Source organism: Ailuropoda melanoleuca, chromosome 3 (genome assembly GCF_002007445.2).
Source record: "Ailuropoda melanoleuca isolate Jingjing chromosome 3, ASM200744v2, whole genome shotgun sequence".
Taxonomy (NCBI): Eukaryota; Metazoa; Chordata; class Mammalia; order Carnivora; family Ursidae; genus Ailuropoda; species Ailuropoda melanoleuca.
The window spans coordinates 96,811,822-96,832,716 of record NC_048220.1 but is presented as its reverse complement, the minus strand read 5'-3'; positions in this window follow the sequence as shown (position 1 = coordinate 96,832,716).

Genomic DNA, 20,895 nt, shown 5'->3' with positions numbered 1-20,895 from the left:
AGGTGCTTGCTACATGCCTGACACTGGGCTAAGAGTTTTATGTTTGTGATCTCACTTGGCTCCTTACATCACTGAATGAGGTAGACGCTGTTAATCTTTCCCCTTCACACACAAGGAAGCTGAAGCTTAGAGAAGGAAAGTCACTTGTCTGAGGTCACAAAACTAGGAAGTTGTAAAGTCAGCATTTGAACCTGGATTTTTCTTGCAGCAGAGCCCAAACTCATAAACCTGTTTCCTACTGAACCCTACTTTTTCATTCAGTGTGGTACATTCAAAGAAATTTCAAGGCTCACTGAATACAAGCTTTGTTTTTGTAAGTTATCCATTGATATGATAACTTACAGATAGCTAAAAGTAGCTCTAAGTAGTTTACCTAAAAGGGCTACTTCCAACGGAGGCACACAACATTCAGAAACCCGAGTACTGCCAGCTACCCTGCAGGATTAAGGATGGCTGTCAATTCCTTTCTACTCTTCATTGAGAGGTCAAGTCAAATTCTTCACTTCTTGAAATTAAACTGGACTTAAGTGATTTGCTTTAGAATTAATGAATAGATTTGGGGCAGAAGAGAATGTAGTGGTAGATTTTAGTCTGAGACCTTAATGGATTTTCAGTTTTCACTTCCTCTCTTGGAGTACTTTCTGGGGGAATTCTGAGCCACTCTGAAACAGGTCTGACTAATCGGAGACTGATGTGCTACAGAAGTCATCTGTAGAGGGTCAGGTTGACAGTTTCAGCTGAGCCCAGACTTCCTGTCAACTTCACCAAGGCACCACAAAAATGATTGGAGCCATCTTGGGCCCTCTAGACCAGTCTGTCTGCCAGCTGAAGTAACATCAGTCAATGGCATATAAAGCAGGAGACCCACCCACCTGAGCTAATTCCTAACCCACAAAATCATGAGATATATTAAAATTGTTGTTTAAGGCCCTGAGTTTTGAGTTAATATGAACAACAAGGGGTAACTGGAACTAACTAGAACCAGGGACTGTTAACTATAAACTGCTCTATGGGCCCACAAGGCCTTTCATCCCCTTTCCTTGTTAAGTACCAATGTCATTCTTCTCCCCTTCTGTGGAATGACTTCTTGTTTTCCTCTGCATATAGCAGGAACCAGTCATAGCATAGTTTCCTAGTTTTTACATCCTTCCAGTTCAAGAGATAATGGAAACCGAATAGTATCTCTTGCTTTAATTCTAAATTTCCATAGGAGAGATTTTTAAATTGGGCTCAGTTTGAGCTGGTTTCCAACCCCTGCTACAATAAGCTGTAGCTAAGGAGAAGGGGTCACATAATGCAAATATAGCTTCCAGCATCGACAACAATGTATGTGTGCTGAGGGATGAAGCAGTTCTCACAAATATTCAGTTATTCTTCCCTTAAAAGTCCGCCTTCCTTAGTTCTGGATCCTCAAAGGACTCTGCTCTCCGTTTCTAGCCTGTGAGGTGTATCAACCTCTTAAAGTGTTTCACATGCTCATTAGTACAATATTGATCTCTTGAGTGGCCTCCATTACTCACTGTCCTCCAGTAGTTCTTTGGGAAGTGTAGGATATTGGCATCTAGAGATAGTCAGCCTCCTCCCTCTCCTCTTCTTTCCTTCCCTCAGTTATATATCCTCCCCAGGAGCAGTGATTGGGATGCTGGTCCAGAGAAAGAGTAGCAGCGTGCTTAGGAAGGAGTCTAATGTGTTTATACACATTACATAATGCAGTATTGTCCAAATATTAGTCATTCATTTCCACATTTTGGATTTGGGCCCATTCACATCCACTATTGATACTAATGTTTACTTTATATTTTCTTTTAAATAAATTCCTCTATTTAATATATATGTATTTACTTAAAAGGTAATTATTAATGAGCACAGGGTGTTGTATGTAAGTGATGAATCACTAAATTCTACACCTGAAACTGATGTTACACTGTATGTTAACTAACTGGAATTTAAACAAAAACTTGTAGAAAAAGGGTAATAGGTAACTATTAGGACTTCTAGTTTCTGGGCCAACCTGTATTTGTTTCACTAACAAGTAAAAAACCAACCAGATTGAGAAAACATAACATCTTCTTGGATTCATATGAGAGGTGAGGACACAGGGCAAACTGCTCCCCCAAGATTGGAGAGACAGGTAAACACAGGGAGTCACAAATTACCAGAGCAGTGACTCAGAAGTGGAAACTGCCTTGGAAACCAGTGACAGGGTAGGAAAACCTGAACTGCACTGGACAAGAGGAAGGATAAGACACATATGATCATCTCAATATATATAGAAAAAGTATTTGACAAAGTACAGTATCCATTCATGATAAAAACTATCAACAAAGTGTGCTTAGGGGGAATATTTATCAACATAGTAAAAGCTATATATGAAATACCCACAGCTAACATATTACTCAATGGTGAAAACTGAAAGCTTTTTCTCTAAGATCAGGAACAAGATAGGATGCCCAATTTCAACATTTTCATTCAGGACTAGAATTCCTGGCTATAGCAATCAGACAAGAAAAAGAAATAAAAGTCATCCAAATTGGTAAAGAAGAAGTTAAACTGCCATTATTTGCAGATGACATGACGTTATATATAGAAAATCCTAAAGATTGTACCAAAAAAATCTATTAGAATAAATGATTTCAGTAAAATTGCAGGATACAAAACTAATATTCAGAAATCTGTTTCTATACGCTAATAACAAAGTAGTGCAAAGAGAAATTAAGAAAATGATCCCATTTAGAATTACACCAAAAAGAATAAAATAAAATAACTAAAAATAAATTTAACCAAGGAGGTGAAAAACCTATACTCTGAAAACTATAAGACATTGATAAAAGAAATTGAAGGTAACACAAACAAATGCAAAAATATAGCATGCTCACAAATTGGTTGAATATTGTTAAAATGTCCACACTACCCAAAGCAATTTACAAACTCAATGTAATTCATATCAAAATACAATTCTTCTTTTTCTTTTTTTTTTTTTAAGCAGAACTAGAACAGTCTTAAAATTTGCATGGAACCATAAAATATGTCAAATAGCTGAAGCAACCTTGAGGAAGAACTAAGCTGGAGGTATTGCAATCCCAGATTTCAAGCTATATTACAAAGCTGTAGTATTCAAAACAGTAAGGTACTGGCACAAAAATAGACACACAGATCAATGAAACAGGATAGAAAGCCCCAAAATAATCCCATGTTTAAATGATCAATCTAAAACAAGGGAAGCAAGAATATAGAATACAGAAAAGACTGTCTTTTCAATAAATGGTGCTGGGAAAACTAGACAGCTCTATGCAAAAGAATGAAAATGAACCACTTTCTTACTCTGCACACTAAAAATAATCTTAAACCAGATTAAAGACCTAAATGGGACACCTGAAACCATAAAATTCCTAAAAGAAAGCATAGGGACTAATTTCTTGGGCATCAGCAACATAGTTATGGATATGCCTCTTAGTCAAGGGGCAAAAAAGCAAAAAAAAAAAAAAAGGAAAAAAGAAAGAAAAGAAAAAAAACTATTGGGACTATAACAAAATAAAAAGCTTTTGCACAGCAAAAAAAAAAAATCAACAAAACAAAAAGGAAAATGTTAGAAGGCAAAGGGGAGAATATATTTGCAAATGAGATATTCAACAAGGGGTTGATATCCAAAATATATAACGAACTTATACAACTCAACACCAAAAGGGGGGAGGGGGAGTCAAGTAAAATGGGCAGAATAGACATTTTTTCCAAAGAAGACACACAGATGGCCAACAGACACATGAAAATATGCTCAGTATCACTAGTTATCAGGGAACTGCAAATCAAAACCATAATGAGCTATTATCTCACACCTGTCAGAACAGCTGGCATAGAAAAGATAAGAAATAACAAGCACTGGTGAGGATGTGGAGGAAAGGAAACACTTGTGCACTATTTGTCAGAATGTAAATTGGTACACCACTGTGGAACACAATATGAAGATTCCTCAAAATATTAAAAATAGAAATACCATAAAATCCAGTGACTCTACTACTGGGTATTTATCCAAAAGAAAACAAAAACACCCTAATCAAAAAAGATACATGCATCCCTATGTTTATTGCAGCATTACTACAATAGCCAAGATATGAAATTAGCTAAGTATCCATCAATAGATGAATGGATAAAGATGTGGGGTGTGTGTGTGTGTGTGTGTATGTGTGCCCAAGTGTGTTTACATATATATACATATATATGTGCATATTTATATACATGTGTATATTTATATATGTGTATATGTTTATATTTATATGTGTGTGTATATATTTCTCTCTCTCTATATATATATATAGCAATATTACTCAGACATAAAAAGAATGATATCTTGCTATTTGCAACAACACAGATGGACCTAGAGAGTATTATGCTAAGTTAAATAAGTAAAAGAAAGACAAACACTATAAGACTTCACTTACATGTAGAATCTAAAAAACAAAACAAATGGACAAAGAAAAAAAAAAGACCCATAAATAGAGGCAACTGGTAGTTGCAGAAGGGACGGGGTAGGAAGAGGGGTGAAATGGGTGAAGGGGAGTGGGAAGTACAAGCTTTTAGTTATGGAGTGAATTAAGTCACAGAAATGAAAAGTACAGCATGGGGAATGTAGTCATGGTATTGTAATAGCATTGTATGGTGACAGATGGTAGCTACACTTGTGGCTAGCATAGCATAATATATTCAGCTGTTGAATTACTATGTTGTATGTCTGAAACTCATGCAATATTGTGTGTCATCTACTTTATTTTTTTTTAAAGATTTTATTTATTTATTTGACAGAGATAGAGACAGCCAGCGAGAGAGGGAACACAAGCAGGGGGAGTGGGAGAGGAAGAAGCAGGCTCATAGCGGAGGAGCCTGATGTGGGGCTCAATCCCATAACACCGGGATCACGCCCTGAGCCGAAGGCAGATGCTTAACGACTGTGCCACCCAGGCGCCCCTGTCATCTACTTTAGAAAGTAAAAAAAAAAAAAAAAAAAAAAAGACATACACACACAAAAACTCATAGAACAAAAATTTAAAAAAACACTTTTTTTTTTTTAATGAGAAAGCTGCTCGTTGTCAAATCATATGAGGGATAAAGAGAATAATTTCTGGGAGAGATTATTATTTTGAGCCAAAAAGGTCAAATGCTTTAAATGTATGTTCTATTTGAATTTCTGCTGACATTCCATATGAGATTACATTGTGCTGAAAAATTGATGGATAATTTTTCCACTGAAACAAAAAGATTCCAAGCCAAAGGTTGGTTTCTGGTTAAAAATAAAGAGGGAAATAGCTAGTTTAAGTAAAATGTTCAGTTTAGCAAAAAAAAATTATGAGATATGATAAGAAACAAAAACGTATGAACAATATTCTGGAAAAAAGCAGTCAATACAGTCAATGGAAAACATGTTCCTTGACTGAATTTAGCAAAGACTTCACACAGTTTTTACAAATATATTCAGTTTTTACAAATATATTCAAAGAACTAAAGGGAAGCATTTTTAAAGAATTAAATAAAAGTTTGTCAATCAATAATAAAATTTTCAATAAGAAAAATTATAAAAAAGGATCAAATAGAAAGTCTGGATTTTTTAATTTTTTTATATATTTTATATTTTTGTATTCCATTTTATATATTTTTAATAGTAATGTTTTATTATGTTATATTAGTCACCATACAGTACATCCCTAGTTTTTGATGTAAAGTTCCATGATTCAATACTTGCATATAACACCCAGTGCTCCATGCAATACGCACCCTCCTTACTACCCATCACCAGCCTATCCCAATCCCCCACCCCCCTCCCTCTGAAGCCCTCAGTTTGTTTCCCAGAGTCCATAGTCTCTCATGGTTCATTCCGCCTTCTGTCTGATAGGAGAAGAAAGGGAAGAAGGAAGGGGGGGATGGTAAACAGAAAGTCTGGATTTTAAAAAGTACAGTAACAGAAAGAAAAATTCACCAGAACATTCAATGGAACATTTGAGCTGGCAGAAAAATCAGTTGAATTTGAAGCTAGATCAACAAAAATTATCTAAAGGAGATAGAAAAAAAAATACTTTTAAGGAGAAATGGACAAAACCCTGAACTTTGAGATAATATCAGGAGTACTAACATACATGTTTTGAGAGTGCAAAGAAAAAAAGAGAATGGAGCAGAATGTTTGAAGAAATCTTGGGCAAGTTTCCCTAAATTGATGAGAATCACTAATCCAAATACCTACTATGCTAAATGAATCCCAAGTAGGATAAACACAAAGAGATTCATATCCAGACCCAGCACAGTCAAGTTGATGAAAACCAAAGACGAAAAAGAGGCCACTGTTACCTGAGGGTCTCACAATCTTTATCAAAACCCTGCACAAAACCACATCTGTGATCTTTACTCTTTAGTTGGCATATGCTTAGGTCTCTTATCCAAGGAATTTGAATCGAAATTCTCTTGTGCAGAAGAACCCTCATGAGCCCTTGTATATGGAGTTTCATCTCTAACTGTGCAGCAGAGTAATAATAACTGGAACACAGAAGTTTAATTATGAAAACTACACAACTTGGCCGTATTCAGAGCAGCTTCCTTGGCCTGATAGAGTATGTCTAGAATGGACCTTTTGTCTCAGAGGAAGACGTCAGTTGCCTCTTGACTTTTTAGGCATATTAGATTCCCCAGAGGAGGTGAGGAGGATTTTCTAGCTTTTGTGGAAATGGTGACAGGAACATTTACACCTGGGGCCTGTTAAAAGACATAACTAGCAAGAGCACATCGAGACCTGGCTGTTGACACCTAGTTTCTTTTTCCTAGACACCCCAGTTGCTCAGTCTGTAGAATCAGGGAGATTTCTTTAGGCAGGAAATCTAACAGCATGTTTGAGAACTTAAGTTCAGATCAAAGCATAGAGCATTCAGGGAAAATACAACTCCAGCTCCAATGCCATCCATTCTATCCCATGTCCCCAATTTCTTGGAACAATAAATCTGTTTTCATTGTGCATCTGCAGTCCAGATGATAATTTCTTGAAAATTATGAAGCCTCCCATAGGCTCATCTGCCAATATCTCAACAATGGTGAGTCTTGCTCTGCCTGAAATAGGTCATAAACTTGGCACATCAAGATAATAAAAATTTTTCTAATCTTTTTGCTTCCTTTATCCTCAAAGGGTAATTCGTTACCAAGATTAAAAGGGCCTCTTACTGTCCACCAAGGGCAGAAAGAAAAAAAAGTAGCAAGCCCAAGACTGAACTCAGCTCACAGGAGAAATTTAAAGCATCTAATTTCCAGCAGCGATAATGCAACATCCTTACTAGATTCAAGGAGTTACTTAAAGGTAGGAAACAGGTCTTGTCTTTTAATAATAATACAGAATAGGTCTCAACCTCAATGTTTAAAGATGCAGAATAGCTGTTTTGAGATATACTAATCGGGAATAATCTTTTTTTTTCTTTCTTTTTTTTTGGCTTGTGATTTAAACCAATTCATTGGTCTCTGGACAGTATTGGTTACAGAGTTGTGGAACCTCCTAAAATACATATTTACTTAACCTCTCTGGATGTTGAAGCTTCATTAATGTTTAGAAGCTACCCAGTTTCTTTTTTATGATTCCCTAAGGAAGAACCTATTAGTAGTGCAGTCAGGACATGCCACAGTGCATTAACATATATTGGTGCATTTTTTCGACATTACATTATTTATGAAAGTACAGCACAAATAGCACAAATTAAGCGCACATATCAACTATTTTTACTTTGCCAACCAAAGTGAAATTTTTAATAAACACTTAATTCCTTTAACGTCTTATAAACCAAATTCATTAAATGTTCATTTTTCTATTCTTTCCTGTTTTCTTATCCATTTTGTGCTTAACCTTTCTAGCTGATTTCTAACCTCCAGTGGGAAGGTTAGAGAGATAAGCAGGGAGGGATGAGAACCACAAAATATTTTATAGACAATTATTTTCCTCACAGTTTATTTGGTAGTGACTGTCTCTGGTCCCAAGACTATATTATCTTTTGCTATCAACTTGAGCTATAAGAGTATTTGCAATGTTTATTTTCCTCTAGTCTTTCAAAGATATTTTCCAGGGTCTTTATTCCACAAGCCACAGGTGGGCAACATTAGGGTCATCTGGGAACTGGTTGAAACCATGCTATGTAGGGCCCCCGTGCAGAGTTTTCATTTTATCAAGAAAAAAAAGGGATTCCTATGAACACTAAGGTTTGAAAAGCACTGCTCCAACTCACTGGGTCTCAAACTGGCTGCACATTGGAAACATCTGAGGGGTTTTCAAAAATATTGATATTAGATCTCACCCTCAGAATTCTGGTTAAATTGGTATGGACATTGTTATTTAAAAAAAATCTGGAAGTGATTTTAGTATGCGGCATTGTTTGAGAACTACTGCTACCATATATGTGTCACATTTACAGATATACAACGGTACTATAAATAAACTTTAGGTCATATGCCTATGTTCTCTCCTCAGTACAACTGGGAGATCAGCAGGTAGGCTATTAGTATGCCCATTTTACAACTGGAAACTAAGATTCAGGATGAATAAGTTTCACGGGAGGGATAATTATGATGGAATCTAATCTACAATGTGCTCTTCTGATGCTTTTTCTATATTGTCACATTGCCTTTTACATTAGTAAGATAAAGTACTATTTTCAAAACCTAGACGATGTGTACTTCAACTGTGATTGTTCCTGACCCTACCACCAAAAGCCAGTTTTATTAAAATAACTTGCTTTTTCTGTATAGGTTATTCCAGAAAGCTTGTTAAGTTGCAATACAAGGAATACCAACACATTCTCATCATTATTTAAGCAGTTTACTAGTTATTTTTAAAATTAGAGATCAAAGTCATTGAAGTCACTAGGAACACCCAGCAAATAAGTTTGATTTATTTCACTCGCATAGAATACCTTCCAGATAAACCGTGCAGGAGTGTTAAGGGAAAGGAGGCTAGGAAGGCTTGTTTAGGCTTGCGCTGGATGAGTCTCAGGAGAGATTAAGGAAGCAGAGATTGGTTCTTGATTGGAGGCTTTCAAGCAGCAGTGATTGTGTATGGTTTATCAAGGAGGTGGGAGGATTATGGGGGTTAGAGTTGTCACTGGTAAAGAAGCATCAGGATCACATATGTCTGTTAGAAGACGTGGTGCCTAGTTTTTTGCAGTTGGAGAGTGGCCTTGGCTCTGTTGTATTCCAAATATGGTCCTAACATGGTCTTGTCCGAGCCTTATTCATATTCTGTGACATGTTTCAGTTTGGCTACAACACTATTATTTTTTACTTTTTAAAAATATTATTTTGTATGCCATTAAATTCTGATAACTCTCGAAAATCCTAATAAGAAAAAGAAAAGGAGGGAACACAAATTTCCATGTCCTTATTAATACTGAACTCTGAAAATGGACATAATAGGGATTTCCTTTGGAAGTAGGTTATAAAATATTATAAATCAAAAAGATTAAGTAGTTATAACCCAACAGCTTTTTTTTTTTAAGATTTTGCNCTTTTTAAGATTTTGCTAATTTATTTGACAGAGAGAGAGACAGCCAGTGAGAGAGGGAACACAAACGGAGGAGTGGGAGAGGAAGAAGTAGGCTCCCAGCCAAGAAGCCCAGTGTGGGGCTTGATCCCAGACTGCCAGGACNTTTTTAAGATTTTGCTTATTTATTTGACAGAGAGAGAGACAGCCAGTGAGAGAGGGAACACAAACGGGGGAGTGGGAGAGGAAGAAGTAGGCTCCCAGCCAAGAAGCCCAGTGTGGGGCTTGATCCCAGACTGCCAGGACCACACCCTGAGCCAAAGGCAGACGCTTAACTGAGCCACCCAGGTGCCCCAATAACCCAACAGCTTTTTAAAAAGAGTGCATTTGGGTAGTTGAGAAAGGTTTTTGCTGTTATTTTGTTGCTTTGTTGTTGTTGTCCTTGTTCTGTTGATTAAATTCTAGGTGTATTTATGGTAAAATATTATGGAGAAAAGAATAAAAATAGAGTATTTAATTACCAAAAAAGTAAAGGAGGGGAAATGAAATTGGAAAACAAATATCTATCTCAGTCAATCAAAAAAAAATCAACAGTAAAGGAAATAGATTAAAAGGAGAGAAAAAAATAGAAAGCATCAAATAAAATGGTAGAAATCAGTTCAAATATATTAATAATCACAATGAATTAAGATGGATTATGCCTGTCAATGAGGAAATAGATTATCATATAAAATTTTTAAAAATCCAACTCTATTATATTTGAAAGACGCTAGACTATGGGAAGCTTGAAAGAAAAATGATAGAAACAAGCAAGTATTAACCAAGAGAAACCTAAGTGATAAGATGGATTATACTTTAAGATCAATAAATAACATGATTAGCTATAAAGTAAATTACTATTAAATGCTAATACAATGGGTTCAACTTACCAGGAAAGAATAATTATAAAATTAATATATATAGTGTGTATATATATATATATATATATAGCATTATATATATTATATTACATAGAGAGAAAGAGAGAACACACATTATATGTATATATATAGCATAAGAACTACATGGGCACACTGATAGATCCACCATTATGGTGGAAATTTTCAATATATCTTCCTCAATTTTAAGACAAACAGGTGACAAATTAGTAGGATACAGAAATTTGAACACACATGTAACAAGTCTGATAAGATAAATATAAAGAACACTGCCTCTAACAACTAGAGAATATATTTTTTTCAAGCACATATGGAACATTTATAAGGCAGACCTAATACTAGCCCATAAAGCAATTATTAATAAATTTCAGAACATGCGTATGATTAGAACATATTTTAGAGTCACAATGCACTTAGAAATACCTTGTATTTACTCAAAGATTTATTTATTTTTAGAGAGAGAGAGCGTACATGCATGAGGAGGGGGAGGGACAGAGGGAGAAGGAAAGAATCTCAAGCAGCCTCTATGCTGAGAATGGAGCTTGATGTGGGACTCGATCTCATGACCCTGAGCTGAAATCGAGAGTTGGACACTTGATCGACTGAACCACCCAGGTGCCTGTACCTTTTGAAAGATAATTTAAAGAAACAGATAACACTGAAAGAAAGTTTTAAAAAGCCCTCTAAAGTTTTTATCTTGAGACAAATGAAGAAATTATAACAGAAATAAAAACAATGGAATGATAATTCAAATATTAAATACATGGTGGTATGGTCACATAACAGTATATAATAATGAAAGTTGACAAATTATGGTGATATGGAACCACACGGATGAATCTCACCAACATAAAACTGAGTAAAGAAGCCAAATATAAAAAATTGTACAATCAATGATTTATTTTTCATAGAGATAAAAAAAGGCAAAACTAATGGATGGTAACAGATGTCAGAATCATACATCCTTTCATGAAAGGACAGTGACCTGGGAGGGTGTATTCTGAGGTCCTGACAATGTTCTGTACTGTGATCTGGGTAGTGATCACATGGGGACAATACCTCTGCAACTACCACAACCCACCATGACTAGTGCTACTTTCACTTGGGAAACATTCCGCATGCTGCAAACTTATGGTTTGTGCATTCGTCTGTGTCCTTCAGTAGAAAATTTCCTTTAAAAAAGCAAGAAAAACTGTGTAAAATACTATAAATACCTATGTGCTAAAACTTCTCTTTTTAAGTAAACAAGATAACGCTACACCCCAAAATGAGAATAGCAGTTACCTCNACCCCAAAATGAGAATAGTAGTTACCTCTTAGGAGCCGTGGGAGGATGACATGTGACCGGGGAGGAATGTAGGACATCATTTGAGCTGGTGATGCTCCGGGCCGTGGTTGGCAAACTGTGTCAAGAGACAAATAGTAAATATTTTTGCTTTTGCGGGACATAAAGTCACTGTTGTAACTATTCATCTGTGTCTTTGTCACAGAAGTAGCCACAGACAACATATGAATAAATGGGCTCGACTCTATTTCAATAACTTTATTTACAAAAATAAATGGTGGACTGGATTTGGTCCACAGGGCAAAGTTTGCTGACACTTGTTTTCATTCTTCACAGAAGATCAAATGGCCTTATTCACAGTTCATATTATTCTCTGACTTTTTATGCTTTATAATTTATATGTGCTTTACTTATACGATTTTGCACATTTCAGAAAATAGGCATCCGCAAAACTCGCAGAGGAGAGTATGAGGGAATTCAATGTGAAAATGCTTTTCAGGGGGAGTTGGTACTTCAGATTTCAGTTGTATATGCTGTGCAAATATGTTAGTGTCATTACCTCTTGGGCAATTGACCTTGAACAAATTATCTAACCTCTGTTTCTTCACCTGTAAAATGAGGATAAAAATTCTGTGTTTTTCATAGCTATGAAAACTAAATGAAATAGTGCAAATAAAGTGCATAGAACTCTACCCAGGCCCTAGCAAAGATTCCTCGCGGCTGCTACAACCACTACGACTACGCGACTACGGCTGTTGCTGCTGCCTCTGGCGCTGTCACTCCCTCCACCACGGCTACGGCTACTGCCACTACTGTATTGCTACTGCTAACTTCTAGGGTCCCAATTCTGTTTGGCAGAAAATGAACACAAGGTAAACTCTAAAGGGACTTCTAGCTCAGTGTCACAGACGGATAGGGACTGAGTTAGGATTGTCATGTGTTTGTCCAGTGGTGGTGACCTGACATAATGGAGAAATAAGAGCAATGATATTCGACCTATGTATGTGACTGAGTATGTTCTAATGCCCTTGGGGATTCCTGAGGACAGTTTGCTTCCTTAAGTAGCTCAAACACATTCTTGGCACCATTCGTGTACACAAGAAAATATTTGCTGAATAATGTGCACTGTGAGCCTCGACATCAGGATGTTGATAAATCCTTGATGAGTTAGGCTTTACTGCAGAAAAATACTGGAAAGAGGTCAGGAAGAGGAGGGAAAAGACAGGATAAATAAGGCTACGAAGCCAAGAATTTAGTGTTGCTGAAAAATGCTGCCATTGAGTGTAGACCTGAATTCCATCCTGATTCTTCCTCTTCCTAACTAGGTCAGTGATGGAGTTACTTAAAGCTAGAGTCTCAGTTTCTTCATCTNCAAATGGCCTTATTCACAGTTCATATTATTCTCTGACTTTTTATGCTTTATAATTTATATGTGCTTTACTTATACGATTTTGCACATTTCAGAAAATAGGCATCCGCAAAACTCGCAGAGGAGAGTATGAGGGAATTCAATGTGAAAATGCTTTTCAGGGGGAGTTGGTACTTCAGATTTCAGTTGTATATGCTGTGCAAATATGTTAGTGTCATTACCTCTTGGGCAATTGACCTTGAACAAATTATCTAACCTCTGTTTCTTCACCTGTAAAATGAGGATAAAAATTCTGTGTTTTTCATAGCTATGAAAACTAAATGAAATAGTGCAAATAAAGTGCATAGAACTCTACCCAGGCCCTAGCAAAGATTCCTCGCGGCTGCTACAACCACTACGACTACGCGACTACGGCTGTTGCTGCTGCCTCTGGCACTGTCACTCCCTCTACCACGGCTACGGCTACTGCCACTATTGTATTGCTACTGCTAACTTCTAGGGTCCCAATTCTGTTTGGCAGAAAATGAACACAAGGTAAACTCTAAAGGGACTTCTAGCTCAGTGTCACAGACGGATAGGGACTGAGTTAGGATTGTCATGTGTTTGTCCAGTGGTGGTGACCTGACATAATGGAGAAATAAGAGCAATGATATTCGACCTATGTATGTGACTGAGTATGTTCTAATGCCCTTGGGGATTCCTGAGGACAGTTTGCTTCCTTAAGTAGCTCAAACACATTCTTGGCACCATTCGTGTACACAAGAAAATATTTGCTGAATAATGTGCACTGTGAGCCTCGACATCAGGATGTTGATAAATCCTTGATGAGTTAGGCTTTACTGCAGAAAAGATACTGGAAAGAGGTCAGGAAGAGGAGGGAAAAGACAGGATAAATAAGGCTACGAAGCCAAGAATTTAGTGTTGCTGAAAAATGCTGCCATTGAGTGTAGACCTGAATTCCATCCTGATTCTTCCTCTTCCTAACTAGGTCAGTGATGGAGTTACTTAAAGCTAGAGTCTCAGTTTCTTCATCTGTAAAAAGGAAGTGATCTTGAAAAGTACCTCTTAATGTTGAATACATGTCAATCACTTTCCTTCATGCCTGCGATAGTAAGAGCTCAACAAAGGGTCTTAGTATCAATAAATACTAGTTTGAGTGTTTCTTTCAAACATGGAGGGCAGAGGACACATTTTAAAATCTGCAACACCTTGAAAGAATGCTTTTATTTCCCCACGAGGGTTCAAGAATCAAAGGAGTTACCATGCATTTGTTCATGCTCTGTGTCAAAGATCAGTCTAGGGATTTTATGTGTATTACCTCACTTAATCCTCACAAAATCCTGCTGAGGTGGACAGTACTATCCCCTTTCACAGAAAAATAAGCTCATGTTGAGAATGGGACAGATAATTTATTCCAGGTCACATAACTAGGAGCTTAGTCAAGGTCTCTGACTTTAAACCCAGTACTTTTATCAGCTCATCACATTGTCTCTTTTTCAACAGATCCCTTTGTTCTGCAAATGTTTCAGTGGTTCACATTGTATGTCCATTATTGCACCANGTACTGTGATCTGGGTAGTGATCACATGGGGACAATACCTCTGCTACTACCACAACCCACCATGACTAGTGCTACTTTCACTTATGGTTTGTGCATTCGTCTGTGTCCTTCAGTAGAAAATTTCCTTTAAAAAAGCAAGCAAAACTGTGTAAAATACTATAAATACCTATGTGCTAAAACTTCTCTTTTTAAGTAAACAAGATAACGCTACACCCCAAAATGAGAATAGTAGTTACCTCTTAGGAGCCGTGGGAGGATGACATGTGACCGGGGAGGAATGTAGGACATCATTTGAGCTGGTGATGCTCCGGGCCGTGGTTGGCAAACTGTGTCAAGAGACAAATAGTAAATATTTTTGCTTTTGCGGGACATAAAGTCACTGTTGTAACTATTCATCTGTGTCTTTGTCACAGAAGTAGCCACAGACAACATATGAATAAATGGGCTCGACTCTATTTCAATAACTTTATTTACAAAAATAAATGGTGGACTGGATTTGGTCCACAGGGCAAAGTTTGCTGACACTTGTTTTCATTCTTCACAGAAGATCAAATGGCCTTATTCACAGTTCATATTATTCTCTGACTTTTTATGCTTTATAATTTATATGTGCTTTACTTATACGATTTTGCACATTTCAGAAAATAGGCATCCGCAAAACTCGCAGAGGAGAGTATGAGGGAATTCAATGTGAAAATGCTTTTCAGGGGGAGTTGGTACTTCAGATTTCAGTTGTATATGCTGTGCAAATATGTTAGTGTCATTACCTCTTGGGCAATTGACCTTGAACAAATTATCTAACCTCTGTTTCTTCACCTGTAAAATGAGGATAAAAATTCTGTGTTTTTCATAGCTATGAAAACTAAATGAAATAGTGCAAATAAAGTGCATAGAACTCTACCCAGGCCCTAGCAAAGATTCCTCGCGGCTGCTACAACCACTACGACTACGCAACTACGGCTGTTGCTGCTGCCTCTGGCGCTGTCACTCCCTCCACCACGGCTACGGCTACTGCCACTACTGTATTGCTACTGCTAACTTCTAGGGTCCCAATTCTGTTTGGCAGAAAATGAACACAAGGTAAACTCTAAAGGGACTTCTAGCTCAGTGTCACAGACGGATAGGGACTGAGTTAGGATTGTCATGTGTTTGTCCAGTGGTGGTGACCTGACATAATGGAGAAATAAGAGCAATGATATTCGACCTATGTATGTGACTGAGTATGTTCTAATGCCCTTGGGGATTCCTGAGGACAGTTTGCTTCCTTAAGTAGCTCAAACACATTCTTGGCACCATTCGTGTACACAAGAAAATATTTGCTGAATAATGTGCACTGTGAGCCTCGACATCAGGATGTTGATAAATCCTTGATGAGTTAGGCTTTACTGCAGAAAAATACTGGAAAGAGGTCAGGAAGAGGAGGGAAAAGACAGGATAAATAAGGCTACGAAGCCAAGAATTTAGTGTTGCTGAAAAATGCTGCCATTGAGTGTAGACCTGAATTCCATCCTGATTCTTCCTCTTCCTAACTAGGTCAGTGATGGAGTTACTTAAAGCTAGAGTCTCAGTTTCTTCATCTGTAAAAAGGAAGTGATCTTGAAAAGTACCTCTTAATGTTGAATACATGTCAATCACTTTCCTTCATGCCTGCGATAGTAAGAGCTCAACAAAGGGTCTTAGTATCAATAAATACTAGTTTGAGTGTTTCTTTCAAACATGGAGGGCAGAGGACACATTTTAAAATCTGCAACACCTTGAAAGAATGCTTTTATTTCCCCACGAGGGTTCAAGAATCAAAGGAGTTACCATGCATTTGTTCATGCTCTGTGCCAAAGATCAGTCTAGGGATTTTATGTGTATTACCTCACTTAATCCTCACAAAATCCTGCTGAGGTGGACAGTACTATCCCCTTTCACAGAAAAATAAGCTCATGTTGAGAATGGGACAGATAATTTATTCCAGGTCACATAACTAGGAGCTTAGTCAAGGTCTCTGACTTTAAACCCAGTACTTTTATCAGCTCATCACATTGTCTCTTTTTCAACAGATCCCTTTGTTCTGCAAATGTTTCAGTGGTTCACATTGTATGTCCATTATTGCACCAGTCACTTGGGTATTGGCCTCTGACCTACTAGGCTCTCTTATGCCAGGGGTCTGAGGTTACCACCTTCCTCTCAGCCGAGAAGTTAACTTCAAGAATAAGAAATCTGCCTGTTTCTATTTCCCTCATATGTGCAAATATCTCCTGGAGGAAAGAGTTATTTGTGTATTTATTCAGGATGGACTTCTTAGTGCTATGGAAAGACTGTATGTGTTCTGCAAATTTGAGCCCCCTTCTCCCAAGGGTCATTACAACTATACTTTCATATAATCCCAGGATGGAAACCTTTTTGATACTTCCCAAGAATGACAATTACCTATTGCCATTTGAAGAATTATGTCAAATAACTTTATACTTAAAGGAGAATGAAAGAACTGAAAATAGTGGGAAATATCTTATCAACTATAGGACCTTGAGGTCCTGGTACAAGAGCCCCAGTTTAGGAAGGGTAGACAGAGCAGGACACTACATGCCGCCAGCAAATGTCCCATCTCTTCAGAAAAGACTTGGCTTTGATGTGACCTTTACTCCAGCTAAGTAAAATCAAGAGAAAAATCACACTACTCTGCACACANTGACACTACATGCCCCCAGCAAATGTCCCATCTCTTCAGAATAGACTTGGCTTTGATGTGACCTTTACTCCAGCTAAGTAAAATCAAGAGAAAAATCACACTACTCTGCACACATAGAATCAACATGTTGTGATGATACGCTCTCATCAGCATTCACGAGCTGTTTTTGTGACTGCAGGTTGATACCTTTCCCCTGCACCATTTTGCTCAGTCCTACTTCTGACCCATATGCTTTGTGTGGCTGGAGTTATAGCACCTGACTACAAGAATTGAGAGAAACTATCAGACCCACTAAATTTCTGAGTAACATTTATCTTCATCAACCTAATTAATGAATACTCCCTTCTCTACTGACTTGGTAAAGTCATCTTGTGTATATGTGTATGAAAAAAGATTAAGCAATTAAAATATGAATGTTTGTAAACAGGGGAGACCATATTGACTGAGCAAGTATTCTGTNAATGTTGTGATGATACGCTCTCATCAGCATTCACGAGCTGTTTTTGTGACTGCAGGTTGATACTTTCCCCTGCACCATTTTGTTCAGTCCTACTTCTGACCCATATGCTTTGTGTGGCTGGAGTTATAGGACCTGACTACAAGAATTGAGAGAAACTATCAGACCCACTAAATTTCTGAGTGACGTTTATCTTCATCAACCTAATTAATGAATATTCCCTTCTCTACTGACTTGGTAAAGTCATCTTGTGTATATGTGTATGCAAAAAGATTAAGCAATTAAAATATGAATGTTTGTAAACAGGGGAGACCATATTGACTGAGCAAGTATTCTGTGCCAGATGTTGCATGAGGTGTTTAAGATATACATTATGTCAGTTAGGTTTTTTTTTAATTAAAGATTTTATTTAAGAGAGAGAGAGAGAAGAGCAGAGGGAGAGGGACAAGAAGACTCCACGCTGAGTGCGGAGCTGGATCCCACGATCCTGTGATCATGACCTGAACTGAAATCAAGAGTTGGCCACTTAACCGACTGGGCCACGCAGGTGCCCTAGTCATTTAGTTCTTAACACAACCCTTATAGCAGTGTTATTCTCCCCATTTATAAGCAAAGAACATGGACACACAGACACAGGGTGACTTTTCCCAATGTCTTGAAGTCTCAGAAACCAGATTCAAATGCACATACATTTTCATAATCAGATGCTTCCTCTCCCCTATAAATTTTGCATGTTCACCTTCATAGGAGCCTTTGAGGTAAATACGGAAGAGGATACTGACGCTGAAAAACTTAAGTAAGTTGCTCAAGATGACTGTATATGCAAAAAATAAAATTCTCATTCGGGTATGTCTGACTGCAACAAATTAATAAGTATTAGCACTGGCACTCGGTTTTTAGTGTTTGATTTTTAATAAAACACTACGTCCAACTAAGCCAGTTGACCATTGCAAATTTCAGATAGAAAGACTGAGACTGATCAAACTGGAGACATCATTCTGCGTGGACGAAGAAGATAGTAGTCTGAAAAGTCTGCTCTGATTAGCCACTAAGAGACCTTCTTTTTCCTATTTTGCCTAATCAAGGAGTCACTGACTTACCACTGAGCCTTCACAGCTTAGTTAAGAACTACTGCCTTTTGGGGGGGCGCCTGGGTGGCACAGCGGTTAAGCGTCTGCCTTCGGCTCAGGGCGTGATCCTGGTGTTATAGGATCGAGCCCCACATCAGGCTCTTCCGCTATGAGCCTGCTTCTTCCTCTCCCACTCCCCCTGCTTGTGTTCCCTCTCTCGCTGGCTGTCTCTATCTCTGTCGAATACATAAATAAAATCTTTTAAAAAAAAAAAAGAACTACTGCCTTTTAATTGAGCAGTGGAAAGAAACTGCAAAGAAAAAAACACAGCAAAAAATGTCTTGCTTGCTAACTCATTACTACCTTTCAGAAAGCCTAGTGAGGTGTGGGGGGTGGAGAACAGGGCAGTGGGAAGGGACTGTGAAACCTGATGGCAAATTATCAGGTTGAGCAGAGATTTGAGCAGGTAAGTCCAGTTCTGCTATACTACTCACCTGCAGGATGACTCACCAGGGTGTGGGGTGGGGAGGGGAGTTAAACTTCTTGGATGTTGAAAGATTAAATAAGTCTGTGCAGGTGATTTGGCATAGATCCTGGTGCATAGTAATAAGAATGTCATGATTGTCCATTATTATCATTATAGCATCAGCCAGGGCAGACGCTTAACCGTATCAGTCCAGACCCCAGTCTATCCTGGTTCGTTCATGTGCTATCCTTTGCCCTTGTTTCTGAAAAGCAGAGGGGGTGGTGAGGGGCATGATGAGGGCACACAGGATCCTCTGGAGATGCTGCCTGCAGTTTTTCAGAGTAGTTGCTCTGCAGACCAGGTGTTCCAGTCACCACATCTTTTGCAGGTACTTAGCAAATCAAAGCTGACAGCAGGAGGCTGTCAGCCTGACATATGATAAACACCCTCTGTAATTTAGCACTTTAATGCAGGGAGTGTGCTAGCAGGATGAGTTAATTGCCAAGCTATCAACAACTGAGCACCCTGTAAGCCAGCTGAGAATGGTCTAAGAAACTTGGGGCTCTGGGGATAATGGGAGGTTTCCAAGCCTGAAGAGAAAATTGGGTGGGGTGGCAGTGAGGGGATTGGCTGGTGATAATACAAACTATATTAACAACTCTTGACAGTATGATTATCTACAAGCAGATTGAAAAAAAAAAGAAAAAGAAAAAGAAACAACCCAAAAGAATAGGAATCAGAAGGAGCCCTAGAAATAATGCAATAAAAGCCTTTCATCTTACAGGTAGAAAGTGAGACCAGAGGTCAGGCAGGGGTTGAGGGGCCCAGAATGGACAGAAGGCTAGAGAGTCAGAGACAAAGCCAGCTGATTTCTGAGTCTGAATTCAGTTTTCTTGCAATCATATGGTTATTTTCTATGTTATTAGATTATTATGCTGGGTTTGTTTTTTGTTTTTGTTTTGCTATTAAAATTTTCTTCTGCAATTCACAATGGGCAGCATAGTGTAGACTCTGGCATATCTTGGCCTGGCCAGTTACTCATGCTGTCAGGCAAATTATTTAGTCTTTCTGGGCTTCATTTTCTTCAACTCTACAATGAGTTAATATTAGTACCTATTCCAAAGGATTATTATGACAATTAAATGAGATAAGACATGTTAAGGGTTTGAAAGTTTGTAAAGGTATGAGTAAACTTCATTTAAAGCTATTATTATTGGTTCCAGATTATTGGCTTTAATTTCTTGGTGATGGGTTTGGCTGGGATTTTTGTAATGACTGAGGACATGGCAGAAACACCAACTTTCTGATAGTCCTCTCTTGTACTCCTCAAACTCATATTGAGGGAATAAAGCTATCAAGAGAAAGAAGTCCTGGACCAGTATTGTAGAATTTGGTTCCGGTCTCAGCTGTGGATTAATTACCGAGTCAACAATGGCCCATCTACTTGACTCCTTTGAGTCTTCTTTATCTGTAAAGGGGATAATAATGTCAATCCCATTATGTAATTGTAAGAATCAAAATAATATAATGCATGCAAAGTATTTTGTAAAATCTGTATAAACAAAATATAAGCTTTATATTTTTT